We start from the raw sequence: 18,248 nt of genomic DNA on the forward strand, positions 1-18,248 counted from the left end.
GAGGCCTTGGTCACTGAGCATTATCAACGGGTGCTCCCGGCATGGGAAAAGTCAGGGAAATGTCTCACACCGTGGGGAATCTGTCCCCCCAAAGTGCTGCTGGCCCCACTAGCACCTACTGGGTGCCAGGCCCAGACTGCCCACCAGCCCTGCAAGTGCCCTCCGGCCCCAACGGAGACAGAGAGAAAAGAAAGTGAGATAACTACTGTGCTTTGGAGGAAAGAGTGTTAGAACTTCTCACATCAATATACAAAGTTTTCAAAGTATTATTTTATTTAACATTGGAAAACAAACTCTCCCATTTTCTTAGTTGTCACATGCAGATGGCTTTAAACTACTCTTTGGAGGTCCCAATACTGAGCAAGACTGGTCAATCTTCAAACCACTGAAGGGTCAGAGTCTGCATTTTCCATCAGTTCATAAGTCAAAATATGTCTTTCATTTACCGAAGCACTTTGGTTTAAGATTCTCTTTGAGGTAGAAGGGTAGCGATGAAGAGCTTTCCTTTAATATCGGATTTGTTCACAACTTCATTTATGCCACAAAATCAGATGATAGTAAGTTCTCTTATTCTTGTTTTATCAGTAGTGGTAGTCTTAAGATGCCAGAAACTGTGAAAGGAAGGCCTTTAGTTATTTTCTCCTTTCTACTTTCCAATAATGTACCCCCACCCCGAGCTAAAGGAAGGGTAATGAGTTTAGCTAATGGCAGGCATTAAAAGACAAAGGTCAGTATTTCAGATGTATCCAGTGCTTAAATTAAAATGCAACAAAGTAAAAACAAGAAACTTCAACCTGAAATCCTCAAATTTTGTGCCCTTCACCAATTCTGTCATTCACATATTTGCTTTTGATTTATAAATACTATTGTTGGCTTGCCATGTAACCTAAAATTTAGACACTTTGAAAGTGTGTGTGAATTACATAAAGGCTTTATTTTCAGTGAATTTTGACTCCTGCTTTAAGGCTTCCTTATGATGGAGAGGGCACACTGATTCAATGAATCTCGTGACTATAAAACTCAAAGCTGAGTTGATTCAGCCAAAACTTGCTGTTTCTCAAAAACTTACAGAATCAGTGGGAACAAAAGACTTTGTTCTCATCTCAACAGTGACCAATTATTGGAAGTTGCACTCAACTTTACAAAAGCAATCTTAATTTATACCTGGAGGTAGTAATGCCCTAAAACCAATCCAGAACAAAGGCAGGCTGACCTTAGAAATAGGCTTGACCATTTCTTTCACTCTTCCTCCTATCCCACCCTCTGTGAGTGATATAAATATAGAAAAGGTCAAAGCCCATTCGGGTCCACATTTAATGGATTGTTTTGGGGTATTTTTTCCCTCCTGGTTTTTGCCAATCACTTCCAATTTTTATTTTGTTGATGTTAATTAACACTTAGCATAAAAATGCTGAGCTATTTTCATTCAATGACACTATTTTACTATAAATCTTTTCTTGACCAGATTGATGGTAAATCATCTGAGATATAAATTGAGAACTGTTGCAAAATAGAAACCCTATCTCCATCTCCATTTTGCTAAGTACTCTCTGAGGATTGTACTTTGAAGAGATTTATGTAGCCAGCATATATTTATCAGAATATAAACAGGTAAAGCATTCAAAAGAGACAAAAGTGGTGAACAGGTTTCAAAACCCATCGTGGCTTGAGTATGGGCTCAGTCCCAAGAACCATACTGATGGGACTGGGGTTCTGGTATTAGTTGTTTGTCAACCCTCCTTCTGACCACCCATAGTCGCAGCCATTTTTTATGGGGACCAATTAAACAGCGTCTGAGGAGGGTTCCTGCAACTTAAGGAGCAAGCTCAGTAGAACTCCCTGCTTATTGTAGTGGCCAGAGAGAAGAAACATGACGTAGGAATAACCCACAGTGTTATTTAGGGGGCTAAGCCATGCCCAGAACAAGAAAACAGGCCAAATGAAAACATGTTTAAGTTCTCTGGGGAGGCATTCATTTTTCATTTCTCTGAGGCCAACTAAGAACCTACCAAAGGGCATTATTTATACGTATTAGGCACTGAATTACAGAGAATAAAAGAATACATAAAATGAATGAGCAGTAACCACTCATAATCTAGTCTCCATATCAATTAATAAGGAAGTGTTAGGTCGAAATCTCTGATTATTTTCAGTCTAGGAATTAGCACGATGTCTTGAATTAGACACTTCCATTTAATGAAGTTTCACGTGCTTAGCTTTTTGTCTCTCTAAGTCAGACTAGGTGCCATTAGCACCAGATATATTTCCTTTAGCATTTAGCATCACTTTCAATGTTCATAAAAATGAATAAATAAAACATCCTTTTGTTCCTGCTCATAAAACATGCCAAGGAGAAGGTGACCTTTTAAGCATTCCTTCTTAGTGCCTTAATACCACAGCTGTTCAATAAAGTTTTTTCAACTAAAGATAGAATTGCAGTCTCTTATTAAATTTCTTGTGTTTCCAACATAACGTAGTGAGATTAAAGTGCATTTCAAGTCTAAGTCTTTCAAATCTTTTTATTCTCCTCAGCACCTAAGAATAGTAATTTATTCAGGGAGAATAAATTTTAACAAGATATGGAAAATCTAAAATCTTTTCACTGCCATGTGTCTCCTCAAATCAGAAGTCAGGAGACATGAGCAAATACTTTTAAAACCAGTGGCTCGTTTTCATTCTCATCTTAAAACAACTGAACTAGAATAAATTCAGAATGTAAATTAATCAACTAAAGGACAAATCCTGAGTCCTTTACCAGTCCTCTGGTTTCAAACTAGGTCAATGAGCCAGTAACATTGGGAAAGAGCTAGGAGAAATATCTTAATTTTATGATGGGAAAAAAAAAGTGTCTTTTTTTTTCTTTTTTAAATCTGTAAGGCAAACCAATGGGTCTTATGGACCAGATGAACTTGAATAATTCATCTAGCATTGTACCTTGAGAGAAAAGGCACTCAAATATTCATTCAAACGTCAAAGATTGTTCTGTATCTTTAGCAATGATCTGTGACGTAATGCCCTCAAGGCTAGGTCCATTTCACTTAAGAGTCAGGGCCTAGAGTGACATACTCCATCCACATGAAAGATGTTCCGTTCATCAACTGAATCGAACAGCAAATCTGAGCCATTTATTTTTATTCTTTTAATGTCTCCAAGCCAGGCCATGGTAAATCTACCTCATCTCTGTTTTCAGCATTCAGAATTTTAAAAACTGATGCAGAACCACATCTCGGGTTTTTCATTTTTCTATTTTTAATTGCCCATCTCTTCTGTCAGGCCAGGGAGCAAGGAGACTTTTTGTCTGGATTTTCTCTCTCCATCAATTTCAGCATTTAGTATAACTCCTTAAAGAAAGTCATTTTCCCCATGTTTTTGTCATCAAATAAGCTTTAAGCAGTAGGTAAGTAACTTTCAATCTGACTCTTAAACCTCATTTCCTCTGTGAGCACCTGATAATGATAAAATTATTTTTATATCCTAGGACCCGAGACATTCTGAGCCTCATAGAAAGTAATCATTATTCTTTCATTAAGCCAACAGTAAATTCCTATATCTGTACAAAACAGTTGGCTTTGTAAATTTGCACTCACAGATCCCTCTTGCAGGCTCAATAATAATGAAATTTTTGTAGCCCCAGCTGCTATCTCTGGGGATAAAACAGAGTAAAATAAATCAATGTACATTCAGCAGATAGTTTATATATGTATATATATATATATATATATATATACACACACACACACACACATATACATATATGTATAGTAGAATAAAGCTTATAAATTGATTTTAGATATCATCTTCTATTACCCATGACACAATTTATATTTCTCATGCCTTAAAGAGGAGACTGGCACATATACCGGAAATAGTTAATTTCCATTCTTGCATTCATGAGACTTAATCTCTTACATATCCTTTCAAACTGTTCAACAGTTAACAAATGTTCAAAGTCTGACATTTTTCATCAAGTATAATCATAACTATGATACCACGGTATTCGTGGTACTAGTACTTAGTACTTGGTACTAGTACTCAGCACCAAATGAGAAAGTGAATCATTATGTTTATATGGTGCTTTAGAGTTAATAAAATTATAAGGTATATATGACCTTATTCTCAGTTACAGGCACAACAAAATGAAAAATTTGTGCTCTTCAGTGCCCATTTCACATAGTGCACAGTTGATATTAATTCATTTAACAAGTATTTAAACACCCAGACTATATAACTATTTATACACTTCTCACAGTGGATCAAACACTTATGAGAATTTTGTAGCAACAATGTTTACCTTCCACAAAGTTTTATTCACATGGAAGATAGCTAATGCTTTTATATAGTGCTTTATAGCTTAGAAAGCATATCATATTTATTAGGCTTTCCTCTGTTTCCTGGGAAAATATACCAGTAATAATTTTATATCACTGATAAATTCTTGATTGACTAAAATAAGCAATATGAATTGCTTACAGCTAAATAGAAGAGGATATAAATGTCCCTCTTATTACTTGGGAGTACTATCTTGGATTTCATAGTACCCAAACTAATAGCTGGCACAAACCAGCCAATTAATATTTATTCTTTGACTCATAAGCAGTAATCCACTGGTATTTATATATAGTGCTTTTGTTTACAAAGCACTTTTAATTTGCACTTCCTTTCTGAAATGTTCAGTTCAATAATGTGATATCTTTCATATTTTGATATCTTTAGTGCTTATGCAGTTTATCTGGCATATTATAAGTGATCAAAATAATTTAATACCTTTAAAAGTAATTTCTAAATGTTTTCTGCTATATGAAATACTGTAATTTTACTCAAAATCATAGCAGCTGAAACAAGTTGGCCACAAATACATGAATTATTCTTTTATCAAACTCCCAGTTTCTATCATGAGCATAGTACTCAGTCTTTAAGTGCTTTATAGTTTACAAAGCACACGGCATAATTTTATTCTGATCACCTGGATGTGATCATGATTAATCACTACATCCTTAGTGCCTTGGCATAGGGACAGGCACACAGAAGGAAATTAATATTCAGCACACAGTCACTGACATTTACATCAGGAGTGATAAACCATGGCCCATAGGCCAAATCTGTTTGGTTTGTGAGCTAAGAGTAAGTTTTCTTTTTAAAGTGTTGTTTAAAAAAAAAATAAAACAGAGACCATATGACCCTTTAGAGGAAAAGAATGATGATCCCCATTTTTCCATAATGCTTTACAACTGACAGCGCACTTTCAAATGTTAGCCATGCATGGCTGCCAATATATTATTAAGAACGCTTTGTTTTTTCTGTGTTTTACAATGTTTTTTATAAATATTTAAATCATCTTCCCTCATGATACTCAGTGAATGAGGAGGAAGAAAAGAGCTCAATGAAAGGATTAAGTCAGCTAATATTCCCAGTTCTATTACCTTTAAGCCTTGAGGTAGATATTAAGCCCAGAGATGGGCTGGCCCAATCTGCCAAATTACTAGACCACTACAATGAGCAGGGAATTCAAGCTATCTCCTCGGGGCCTCTCCCAGGCCCTAGCATCCTTGAATGCACTTTAACCATAACTAAGAAGTCTATAGCCCAGGATTCCTGCTCACCTAAGCTCAAAGAAGTAAGGTGGTAGTTGGTACCTCTCAGCAGGCTGGCACATCTGTGTATTTCTTATCTGATTCTTCCAACTGACCTGGAACATCTCTTCAAGTTTTTTCTAGAGAGCATGGTATTTTTGCCCCCCAGCAACCTGGTGCCATTCCTCTGATCATCAGCCTAGAACTTTTGAGGAAAGGGGAGGACTGAAATATGGCACCCATGCCTCTCTTAGACAGAATGGAGATGAAGAGAAAGCAAGTTTAAAGAACACTTAAAAGTGGATAAGTGGCTCAGAACTGCGGTAAAAAATGTTTAAGATGGTCCAGGAATCATAGTGAGAAATCTAAAGATATCAAAAATAGGGGGCTGGAAATATGAGAACTGGAAAATGAGAAAACTACCAAGAGCAAACAGTACAGCAACAGAAAAGAGCTGAAGTTTAGTGTTCTGATCTTGGGATTTCTTCTGGTTTGAGATTTTATTCTTCCTATATTCCAGGTCATGGGCTTTCCCACCTCATGAGCCTCTGTTCATCTAGAGATGCTGAATTAAAGCCTTCTGTGTGTGTCTCGGGCATTCCGTCCTAGGGTCTCAGATCTCCGAGCTAAAGCTGTTTAATGTCAGGTCTTAAGCATACATCTTAAGTTTCAAACATTCCATGGGTCTGCAGTTTTAGGCCTTCAGCCTCAGAGTTGTGAGCCTTCTGAATCAAGACAGTTTGCATCCAACTCAAGTCATCTGTCCAACAAGCAGCAACTTCTGTACATTTTGGTTCTTTTTTGGAAGGCTTCACAGCTGAGCTTTCCATCTATCTTGGGACATGTATCTTTCCACTTCAGTTTTCAGGTCTTAAGTCTATAGTTTTAAGACATCTGTCTTCTATTGGGCCAGTCTGCTACTATCTTAGCTCTTCTTTCAGTTGAGACCTTTGGGCCTTCTTTTGGTCGTGGGGCATCTTGCAAGAAGGACAGTCTGGCATCAATATCAGTTACACAACACTTGTTTTGGTAGCCGGCACTCTGCACCTATAGAGGCGGGGTTAGGGGCCCCTTTGTCACAAAGAATACAGACAAGCACACAAAAGCGCACACAGAGGCACAAAAAATATGCAAGGAGTGAGGCTTGTATGAAACAAAGAAGGAGAGACACAAATTCATGAAGTAGCTGAAACACTCAAAGGTGAGCAGAAAGGGAAAGAGAAGATCCAAGAAAACAGACAGACGACCACTAGAATGGAAATTCACAATGAGCAGAGACACTGAGACACACAAAGTAGAAATAAAGGAAAGAAGATAGCCACGAGGCACACAAAGCAGGAATAAAGGAAAGAAGATAGCCAAGAGGCAGAAAGGAAATGCCGGAGAAATATTAGCTATGGAAGAAAAACAACAGAAGAGAGACCAGAACCAGAAGAAAGTGAAACGTCACACCAACAAGAAAGGGAGGGGTTACAAACAAGCAGAGCAACAAAGAGAAAAAGTGAAGTAGGCAGAACAAGAAAGCAAAAAGCACACAGCATGAGACACAGAGACACAAAGGGATGAAGAGTGAAAGAGGCAGATACAGGAAAGCAAAGAGAATGAGCAAAAAATGGGGAAAAAAGAGAAAACGAGAAAGACACTTAAGACAAGGCACAGATCACTCTTAGGAACAAAAAAGACAGTAAGACAAAGATACACTTGGAAAAAAACTAGCAAGAGAACCAGAGAAATGGGTTAAGACACACTTTAGACAGAGAAGAAAGACCAAGACATTCAAGGAAGACTTGGACAAAGAAGTACACACTTAGGAGTGAAAGTGATAGCAAGCGGAGGCAGACATTCAGCAGAAGAGGTTAAGATGCAAAAGAGACAAGCTATTGTACAATGAAAGGACATGAGAGACACAAGAAGCATCACAAAGAGAAAACAAAAAAAAACCAAGAAGTTCATTAATACCTACAAAAAGCAATTATTACTAACACCAGTGCTACTTATGTTACTACCAATAGTGAAAATTACACCAACCCAACACAGCTGTTCTTCTACTTACAAAGTGCTATCTTGGAAACTTTTTACACAGAGCCAAAACTTGTTGGCAACTTTGCTTGCCACTAGATGGTATTATTAGTCCCTATGTCAATGATCTGAGGAAGCTTCTTGGGTTATCATCTACTTACTGCATGTCAGGTGTGGTACTAAGCACATGATTTCATTTAACCTTCACAAGTAGATAACTCTAATCAGACACTCTAATTGTCCAATCAGACACTCATCACCTAATGAGAGGTAGAGGATTTAAGCACAGAATATGTGCCTCTTAATATGTGCCTCTGGTACAACTGTTAAGGGAAGAACTGAACAAGATGCCATACATGAGTGAATATAAAGGGTCTTCACAGAGCACCTTGTCAATCCCCTCATTGTCTATGTCCCTTTAGAAAAGGGACTTGATTTTCATACCCTTCTCAATTATAATGGCAGATTCAGTTACTGAGTTTCCTCTAACACTAAATGTTAATTGCAGATAGACTGCCTTACAAGGAAGTAAGAGGGCTACCCTTTCAGCCAAAAAAAAGTTATTTTGTTTTAGGTCTCTATATGTTGTTTAGTCTTCTAATAGTAGCAAAGGCTCTCAGCTGTGTACCTAAACAATTTGAGAGAGGCTGACTTACTTTACGATACAACTGGTAAACAACCTGTAATGTCTATGAGTTGCTTCAGTGAACCCAGTTGGCAATATACCATCACTGTCATCCTTCCATCTCACACTAAGCTACCCTGCATGTTAGACCCCAGACGCCACCCCACATACACAGTTATCAGCTGTGAAGTGACCCTCACAAGATTATACCACCACCTACTTACTTCATGCTGCTATTTTAAAGCATCAGTGTGCCATGCGTGTTGATCTTCTTTTGGTGTGTTCAAATTTCATACTCTCTGCCCTGCCTTTGAGCAGGATTAATGATTTGGTAGGTATGAAGGAAACAATCAAGAGCTACAAGAAAAAAAGAGCGAGAAAGAGAGATAAGCCATGTAAATGCCATAAAGAAATATTAAGAGATTACTCGACACATTTTAACGGGAAGATTCAAACTAGTGAGCTATAGAAACTGTCTCTAGAGGGGTTAGAAATGCATGCATTTAAGCTGTTAGGTCCTTAGAGATAAAACTAAAACAATTTCATCATTCAACAAAATAAGAAACTGGCATCAATAGGAAATGTCTTATCTAATAACATTTGGTGAATCACTAGAAACAATCATAAACTTGTTCATTTAGTTCATTACTAATCTGTACAAAGCTGGACTTACTACACTACACCTCCACCTCCCAACCTGCAATCCCCCATCAGCCTTCTCATTACTGACCTAGGGCATGCCGGGTCCTGTTTCTTTAGCTCTTGCCTGGTGCAATATAACTTTGTGCCTGGTCAGGTTCCCAATCATAGTTGTGAAGCTTCCATCATGGCTTAAAGAGAGGCATCTGTCTTCCCAAGCAATTTGCTGTATTTTATCCCAAGGACATCCCAAAGCATCTTGAAGTAAGTAAATGACTGGCAAAGTTCTACAAGGACCACAAGGGAGACTTTGCAGACCAGAGGCTCCAGATTGATGATCTGCCCAAGAACCAGTAACACAAAGGTGGCAATGTGCATGCTCTCCTAAAAGAAAGCACAGACACAACTGATGATGAAAGCAATCTCGGTGGAAAGCTATGTACAATACCTACTGGAGAACAACATCAGGATTAAGGGCTCTTTCATTATTACAGCATTGTATTCCCCATAATTCTGCCACTACCATATCACCCATGAAGCATCACCATATTTATTCCTTTGTGTTCTTCTCTCCCCTGTTTTGAGCCCCCTCTGACCCTCCCTTCCTTTGTTGAAGACCAATGATGCTTTTAGGGACTACATTCCCATCCCTGATTTGTGGTAATTGTCTTGAATTTTCATCTACCCACCTGGCCCAGGAAGAATCTTGGTAGAACCTCCTCTCCTGGATTAGGATTGTTGCCCAGTGATAGTGAGCTTTTCCCCTGGAGGATCCTCATGCCCCATCTCCACCAAGGGACCGTCAAAGGGACTAGGTCACTAACACTGTAAAGCAACAAGCCTATTCTTCTGAGAGAGATCTGGAAAGAGATAAAAGAAAAATAAATTACTGACATGCAGTACACTTGCAAAGTCTGTTCCAGTGGGCAACTAGTGGCTGGATTAAACTATATCTACTCATTGCTACAGAACGATTGAGGGGTGGCGATTTAGGACTGTGTAGAACCTAGTTGTGTAGCATTCCCCTCTTTTAATTTGTACGATTACATCATGTAATCTTGTAGGTTACATGGTAAGATGCTGTAGCCAAAGTCAGTAGAATTGTTTTCTACTCAGATTAAATGGTACATATGTTGAGCAATTTATATAACGAAGTCCCAAAGTCCCAGAATATTATGAGAACTCAAGAATAGTTACAGGCTTATAAAACCCCAGTCATTACCACAGGTAAACAAATCTCTGCATAAAGAAAAACAAGACATAAATCTTTTCAAAAAGAAAGGCAAGGTATGTGACAGTCAATAAATAGCTTACAAACACCCTGGAGTTTGTTGCTACCTTTTAGCAAGCTGTTTTTCAAATTAACAAACCCTCAACTTCTTAAAACAATGACTGTGGCAATGAAAGCAGACCTGCCCAAACGGGACCATGACCAGAGATCAGGTTGGTCCTATTCATCAGCAAATCCTCAGACTTAATATCAGTCAGCCAAAGATGGTACTAATTTCAAGGTTTTCCAATCAGAAGGCAGAGGTTTGTTCTCTCCCTTCTGCTAACTAGCTATAACTAGCTATTGCTTTGCATCTCTCCTTCTTCAGTTGTGAAATGGGGATCAAGCCTTGCCCTTATAGCCTTCTCTGGGGTTTACCTCTGAAGGGGAAATAAAAGGCCAAACTCGTTGTGGAAAAGTTACAATCTATGGAAACTAAAACAAAACAAAACAAAACAAAAAAACATAGTTCATGTTCTGTGTTAAAGGAAGATCTGGAGAAAGTGAAATCCCCCCAAAAACAAGCTCCACAAGCTACCTTTTTTCTGCAGGTGGACTGCAAGTCATCCTCTTAGATTAACTGGCGATTATCCAGATTTTCAAAATGAAAGATCTGCTAAATGTGGGACATTCATAGAGCTGTTTGCAGTCCTCACTTGAGAATGTCCTTGAGAAGAAAGACAGTTCAGTAAGATACCAAAATTACTGAGAAAAACTCAAGATAAAAAGCTAGGAAGCATTAACCTGAAGCATTAGGTATAAGTGTCTCCTATCTCTCCTCCCTAACCTGTTCAGTCTCCCTGTTTGGCGAGTGCTGACAGTATCACAGGAGGATTAGTCAAGCTTAGAAAGGAGGATTAGTCAAGCTTAGAAAATGAAGTAAATGGAAATAAGAAACAAACCAATGGCCACCATAAGCGCTGATTAAATTTATGGCCTAAAGGTCATCTGTTGCTGAAATGCTTCAAGATGTGATAACAGAGTAACTGCTGCTACTGCCCACAGGGGCAATGGACTTGAGCATTTTTAGTAACTGGGTAGCTGCCTTTACTGTAGGATAGGAGCTCACTGAAACAGATCTAAGCCAGGTTTGAGATCTCAAAAGCACTTATAAAATGAGGTGAGGTGAGGTGAGGTGAGCACCAGATATGGCTTCCAAATCCCTGATCAAGGATTACCACTTTATAAGAACCTTTATGTCAATACCAAGCAAGTTACAGCAACAGTATTTGAACCATCACTTATTCAACTCTATTCTCTATATAGGATGTCCAGTAAAGTCCAAAGATACTCTATGATATTCTCAAAATAAGCAGAAAAGTTTCACAATCTCCTGGCAACATTATTCTCAATCCTTATTTATGCTCCTTCCTAAAATCCCCACTAATTATGGTAAACAAATATGTCATGTGCAAGTGTGTTTACACACACAAAAAATTTAACAGATCCAAGCTCAAATTCATTTCTGGCTGTTTAGGTAAAGTATTGGAAAGGAAACTATTCTTTGTAATCATATCTTTTGATCTTGTTTATAGAGTACGGCTGCTTTAGCATCAAAGTTCTCTATTTTTTGTTCATTATTATAATGATGACATACTTATGGAGCATTCTTTCCCTTAAAAAGATTCTCAGGTGAAAGAAAGTGCTACCTTTTGGAACTGGTATAGAGTAATACCTTTCACTAGGAATCAATATTCATTAACAAGAATTTTGAGATTTTCTTTTTAATCTTTAAATCAAGGTGACATCATTTTACAATGCTATATTTGACTCAGAGGCATAGTTCACAGCTTCTCAGGTGCATGTCACCACACACTTCAACCACCAAGGAGAATTTTGAGATTCTTAATCTGTTATCTCTTAGTCCAACAAAATGTCAAAGTAACATAATAAGCAAGTATAGCCAGCCAGTCAACTGGCTTGAATACTTCGAAATTACACAAATCACACAAGCAACACAGCTAGAAGAGATATTAATAATCATGAAATCCAACATTTTCAATATACAGAGAAAGAACCTGAAAATCCAGGTGAGCCTCCCTGGACGTTATACAACGAGAAGGTGGCCAAGTGGCACTTAAACCTACATCTTAACCCATAGGTCTTTCAACTCTGAAGCCTGTGCAAAGATTCTCAGAGATATAGGAGGTATCTTCACATTTTACCATATTTATATTTCACCATAAAGATAATCGGATCAGCCCTATATAACTTCCTCATAATGGAACTGCGTTGCCAGATTGGCAGCAAACTAGTTCTGTTAACTGGAGCTTAGAGAAAAGAACAGTGGCGAGCAATATATAAAAGTGTTTTGTGCCAAAGAGCATTCCAATAATGATAAGATTCTGTGGCAGTTTTTTAAAAACACTGCTTTTAAAAAGCAATATTTGGCTAAGTACATTAATATAGCAAGCATGTGACAACAAAGACTTAAAGGGTTCATGGGAAATTCTTGTTTGAAGGAAAGTTTAATCAAATACAGCAAAATATTAAATGTAAAACCTAACTGGTATGTGGGTATTCAATGAACAAATCTTTCAACATTTCTGAAAATGTTCATAACAAAATGTTGAGTGAAAAAAAGGAAAAGTAGAAAAGCTTCCTACTCTTAAAATTGTTACACAGGGCCCTCCCTGGTGGCACATCGGGTTAAAGCACAGCACTAAGAAGCTAAAGCCACTGCAGCATGAGTTCGATCCCCGCCTGCCCCGGAGGTGACATACATGGCGTGGCAGACCTCTCCTGACCAGCCCACTGCTCCCCTCAGCAGTGCACTTTGCTGCTCCATCTGCCTGTTCTGCTTCCCACTCTGTCTCTGGTGATGCCTCTCACCACTCTTGTGCCTTTGGCCTGTACCCCAGTTCTGTATGTATAAATAAATAAATCTTTAAAAAAAAATTGTTACACAGATTTCAGAAGGAGTATCTCAAACTAATATCTACTCTAAAATACTAAAATCATGCCCAATCCAGTTATGCTGTTTTAGATTACAAAACCATATACAATGCATGTGACAATCATATTAATAAGAACACTTGTTTAAATCAGCACACCAGTTGAACAAATTTAAAATGGTGAATTTCACACTTGGATACTGCCAAAAAATGAATCTACTCAGGTGGTAAACATGTACTTTGGCAGATTTACTTGGGAGTCACAGAATGGCTCTTCCCTACCTTACATAGGGAACATGAATTTCCCTTCTCTTTTCACCTCCAATTATTTAAGCTCTCAGTTTTAAAAAAAAAAAAAACTGGATAAAGAAATTCATACCCAAGGAAAAGTTTATATGGCTGTATGGGTAATTTAATCTGAAAATGAGGGGGAAAGTGTAGAAACTGGCTATTAAGATCAAGCAAATAAGAACTCTTTATCAAATTCATTTGTATAAGATGCACAAGGAGCTGAACAGCCTGAGGCAGTGCTCTAATTTGAGAGTTCAAGAAAGAGCAGTCAAGTTAAGGCTAAATCACCAACAAAACCATAGTCAATTCAGTGACACCCTTACAACTGATACATAATTGCATAGAGTCATTAAGTTTAACTTGTCAGACTCACCTAGTCAGCTTAGTCTCAGATACCTGAGCTCCAACTTGAGTTATATTTTGAAAAACACCTATGTTACATGCTACTTGTCTACATCCCAAAATGTGGTAGTGAAAAAATTAAGGCGTCCTCCAATCCAGTCTGTAAGACTTGAGGCAGAGGAAGATTTTAGCTGCTTTAACCATACATATCAGTACTCTTTGCAATTCAAGTTTACAAGGTGTGGGGAAACTACTCAGTTCAGGTATCAGTTCTTCTCTTTATAGTAGCAAAAAAAAAAAAATTTCCCAGGTTGCTTTCACAAATAAAATATTTTAACAGCCACCATGGATCAACTTTAAATTCTTTACTTCAAGTCACAAATTCCCATCCAGGTATACACTGAATAGCCAGGGTTCAGATACACTGAAAAGCTATTATGAGTGTTTAATCATAGCCACCGTGATATTATATGATTTAGTGGGGTAGTTAAAGAAGTATGTTGGTAAATTATAGAAAGGCAGTAAAGTATAAGCCCTGAGAGTTGAGTTTTCTCCTTTTTATAAAGCACTTGCCTGATTTAAGTGCTTTTTTTTTTTGGTTGCCAAAGCGCTATCTTCAAAGGTGGCTATTATGCATAAACCTACTGCCAGTTAAAGGATTAGATCATCATGCTGTACCCTCACCCAAGCTCCTTTTAGAGATTTTGGTGGATTTTGAACTTGGACCATTTGGGCAGCTTGTGGCTTGTTCATTCTCTCCCCATGCTTTTGCACGAAATCATTGGCCCCCACCTTTGATCCAAAACCCCAGTTTAAGTAATAAACCATGTCTCTCTCAAAGTTTCCTGATGGTTATTACTGAAAGTGTCTTAAAATCTAATAAGAACCACAAGGGTTGATTCAGCCACAACCCTGAGACATCAGAAGGCTTGAGACTGGTATACAGCAGATAAGTAGAAGAGCTAAAGAATAAAGGGAAAGATACACAAAAACTGGGGTCAGAGAACTTCCCTCCATGTTATATATTAAGATTCTGTAAGGAGGAAAAGTCAAAAAAGAAGTAACAGGCCCTCCCTGGTGGCGAGCGGGTTAAAGCACAGCACTGAGAAGCTAAAGCCACTTCCGCATGAGTTCAATTCCCGCCTGCCCCGGAGGCGACCACATGGTGTGGTAGACCTCTCCTGGCCCGCCCGCTGCTCCCCTCAGCAGTGTACTTCGTAGATCTGCCTGTTCTGCTCCCCACTCTGTCTCTGGTGGGTCCTCTCACCCTCCGCATCCCTCTGGCCTGTACCGCAGTTCTGTATGAATAAATAAATAAATCTTAAAAAAAAAAAAGAAATAACAATAATTCAGAAAAATATCCCCAAAAGTGTTCTTTTTAGAGCCCTTGAAATCTTTCCAAACAATCGGATGTCATTTTCTGAGGCTGGAGTATTCAAGTCCCTGTCATCTGCAGTCCCTAGATAATGAAGTCGAGCTTTGAAGCAAGGTGAGAACCAGGACCAATGGTTAAGTGTTCTCATTCCCAGTTCAGAACTTTTTCATAATTTTGCTAACATCTCACTCCTGCCCAAAAACCGATAAAAAAAAAGTGATTCACTCCATCTAAGAGAACATGTGCTTCATTAAAATGCACCAGCAAAGAACAAGAGCTCTACAGTGCCTCCAAGACCTCAGTCTATATGCCCGGAGCTGGCTGGGGAAGCCGCTTCCTGGAACGCCCTCCATTTCCCACATGCCACCACTTTGCTCACTAAGAGTGTCTCTCCACTCCTCTTCATTCACACCCCCAAAAAGTTTCCCAAAGTTTTTATGGTACTCATCGACCTACCAAGCACCATAATGCCTGATATTTCTGCATCCTCTATGAGAGCAAATCCCCTGACAGGAATCATGTCTTTGGTATTGCTATTTATACCAGTAACATAAAGATCATCTCAATTTTGAAGATGCTAACATCTCCAGAGTTTCCCTTTTTACAACTGCTAGAGTTTATTTTAAGCAATGACTTGAAATACAAAGTCCAGAAATACTGTAAAACTTACCTTGTGGCCCCTCCCTGGTGGCGCAGAGGGTTAAAGTGCAGCACTAAGAAGCTTAAGCCATTTCTGCATGAGTTTGGTCCCCGCCTGCCCCGGAGGTGACCACATGGCATGGCAGATCTCTCCTGGCCCGCCCCGCCCGCTGCTCCCCTCAGCAGTGTACTTTGACAGTCTGCCTGTTCTGCTCCCCACTCTGTCTCTGGTGGCTCCTCCCACCCTCCGCATCTCTGGCCTGTACCCCAGTTCTGTATAAACAAATAAATCTTTAAAAAAAAAAAAAAAACTTACCTTGGGATGCTGTCTAGCGCAGGCTTTCAACCCGCCTGATGCTGGCCCGTCCTTCTTCTTGAGAACGAGTACAAACCCGGATCAGACTTCACCCCTTTAAAACAAATTCCAATAAATAGTTATAGCTCTAAGTTGATTAATATAAGTAAAAGATTTCATAAATGTAGACCAGTGTTTCTCAAATTGGGGTGTAAGAACCCTGGGAGGTTGTGGATATCTTCTCCTAGATCCCAAAGTCCTACATATTATCATGTAGAACATGTTTCCGACAAAGATAACTTCCAATTATACTATGTTACATTTCAAGTAACTTTCTTTAATCAGTATTCCTCAAAACACATAGTCTTTAGGATCTCAAAACAACTTTGCTGCTTTAAAGGGTATTTTATCCTGACAAGTTACTTCAGTTTTGTCTGTACTTATGGTACAGACCATGTTTTCAATAAGGCTCAGGACTATTTGTATTGATACATTATGCCCCATCAGACAAATATCTGTAACACATTGGCAGAGGTAGGGGGTGAGGCATACTGTGAGAAAATAGGGATATGAAGTAAAATGAGCAGTAAGAGAAGCCCAGCTCATGTATTTGGTTCTTGTTCCCGCTTAGATGCATGTGCACAAAAAAAATGTTTCAAATTTGATATTAATATTCTTTTCAGCTGGACCTTTGTGTTAGTATTATAAGAACACATCAGAATGGCTAAGCTGCTTTGGTTTACCCAAGTACTCATTGAAAAGAAGAAGGGGAAGAAGGTATAGAAAATACATCATAAAGTAGGCAAAGGTCAAGGTATTCTTATAAAACATTTGCCCATTTGCCTTCTTGCCAAACATTTCATAAACATCTCAAACTAAAATGGCATCACTGCTTTCATCTGTTCTTAGGCAGAGATAGAATAAAAAGATACAAAGAAACAATGTGTTGGATTTATATCCCCAACCCATGAACCTTGAAAACCTCAAGTTTATGAGATTTTTATAGTCAACAGTCAGCCTTGGCATATAGCCAAATCCAATGGCCAATTCTTATCTCATTCATCATTTTCCATGCCTCCAAAAGAGGTACAAATGACATTATGATAAACCCACTGGACTGTCCAGAAGCTTACGGTTATCAGTCATGTCATGAATCAAAGAGAAGAATGAAATCTTCTCTTCTGTACTATCCACTTCAAACCCTCGTGGGCCCACTTTGTAAAGCCCTGCAACTTAAAGTTCATACAAGACAGCACTTGATTATCATTTCCTAAATTTACTTCAAATGTGCTTAATTAGTGCCTTAATACAATCATCTCCAGGACAAGAGATCTTGCAGTATAACATAATTTCTACCCCTCACTTCAGTGTAACCTAGCATAGGGCTGGATACACAATATATAGTCTAGAATCCTGCTGGTCAGCGCATGTGGTGATGGAGGTAGAAACTGCAGATGAGGTGGGGACAGGAATGGAGACTGATTGGACTCCATGACTTTTCTATGAGTAGCATCATAAAGAAAGACAACAGAACAGGGAGAAGATTGCTTAGAAGCTACAAAATAGTACTTACAGTATTCTAAAGAGCCAGAGACTCTTCTTACAGCTGTCCAAGGAGCTAGTGCAAACTGCACCCTGAGCTGAGCCGATCTTTTGACATCCTTCTCAGAGGAATAGTATCCTTTTTCAGTGATCACAAAGAACTGCCACACTGAAACTAGTGATTTGTTTCAGCAGTTCCTTACTAAATTTTCTCCGCTACCAAACAGCTTGTATACCAGAGGCTGGCATGTTATCCACTTTCTCAGGCATCAACTCACTGCTAAAGTTTATACCCCCCAAAAATGATGAATCTTGGCTTCTTTCTTTTAATAGAACACAGAAAACTGGTCCCATCAGTTCTAAATCCTCATCTGAGTGTGGTGCTATGGGCTACTTTAAATTAAAATAATTAAAACAGGGTGCATTTTATGTAACAGATTAATCATAAAAGGTGACCTATGGTTTTCAAAAGCATCTCAGCATATATTCATTCTCTCATTAAATTGTCTTACAATAATCTTGTTGAAGTAAATAGGGACTGGACTGGTTGGTGCTCCAGATGAACAAATTTAAGGACTATAAAGTCTCCATAGTTTTCCTAAAAATGAATGGTGGTAGAGCCCACCAAAGGTTCTGGTCTTTAAGAGTTTCACTTGAGAACTCATCAACTTTAGTAATAATAAAACAGCAAGAGTCACAGTGGTCTATCCACAGACCCACCACCCTTAGTAAAATGAGAGACACTGG

The 18,248-nt window shown here is 38.6% G+C and overlaps 1 long non-coding RNA gene across 1 annotated transcript; it reads right to left on the reverse strand.

Annotated features, from left to right (window-relative positions):
- Nucleotides 1–274: 274 nt before the first annotated feature.
- Nucleotides 275–17,896, reverse strand: LOC105853866. The gene is made up of 8 exons (XR_001145625.1): nucleotides 17,533–17,896; nucleotides 15,981–16,074; nucleotides 10,662–10,790; nucleotides 9,543–9,713; nucleotides 8,945–9,237; nucleotides 8,439–8,571; nucleotides 5,601–7,447; nucleotides 275–611 (listed from the first exon to the last, which is right to left on the reverse strand). It is a non-coding gene; the product is annotated as an uncharacterized LOC105853866 (long non-coding RNA).
- Between the last annotated feature and the right edge of the window lie 352 nt (nucleotides 17,897–18,248).

This window comes from Condylura cristata, unplaced genomic scaffold (genome assembly GCF_000260355.1).
Source record: "Condylura cristata isolate star-nosed mole 26May11 unplaced genomic scaffold, ConCri1.0 scaffold00019, whole genome shotgun sequence".
NCBI lineage: Eukaryota > Metazoa > Chordata > Mammalia > Eulipotyphla > Talpidae > Condylura > Condylura cristata.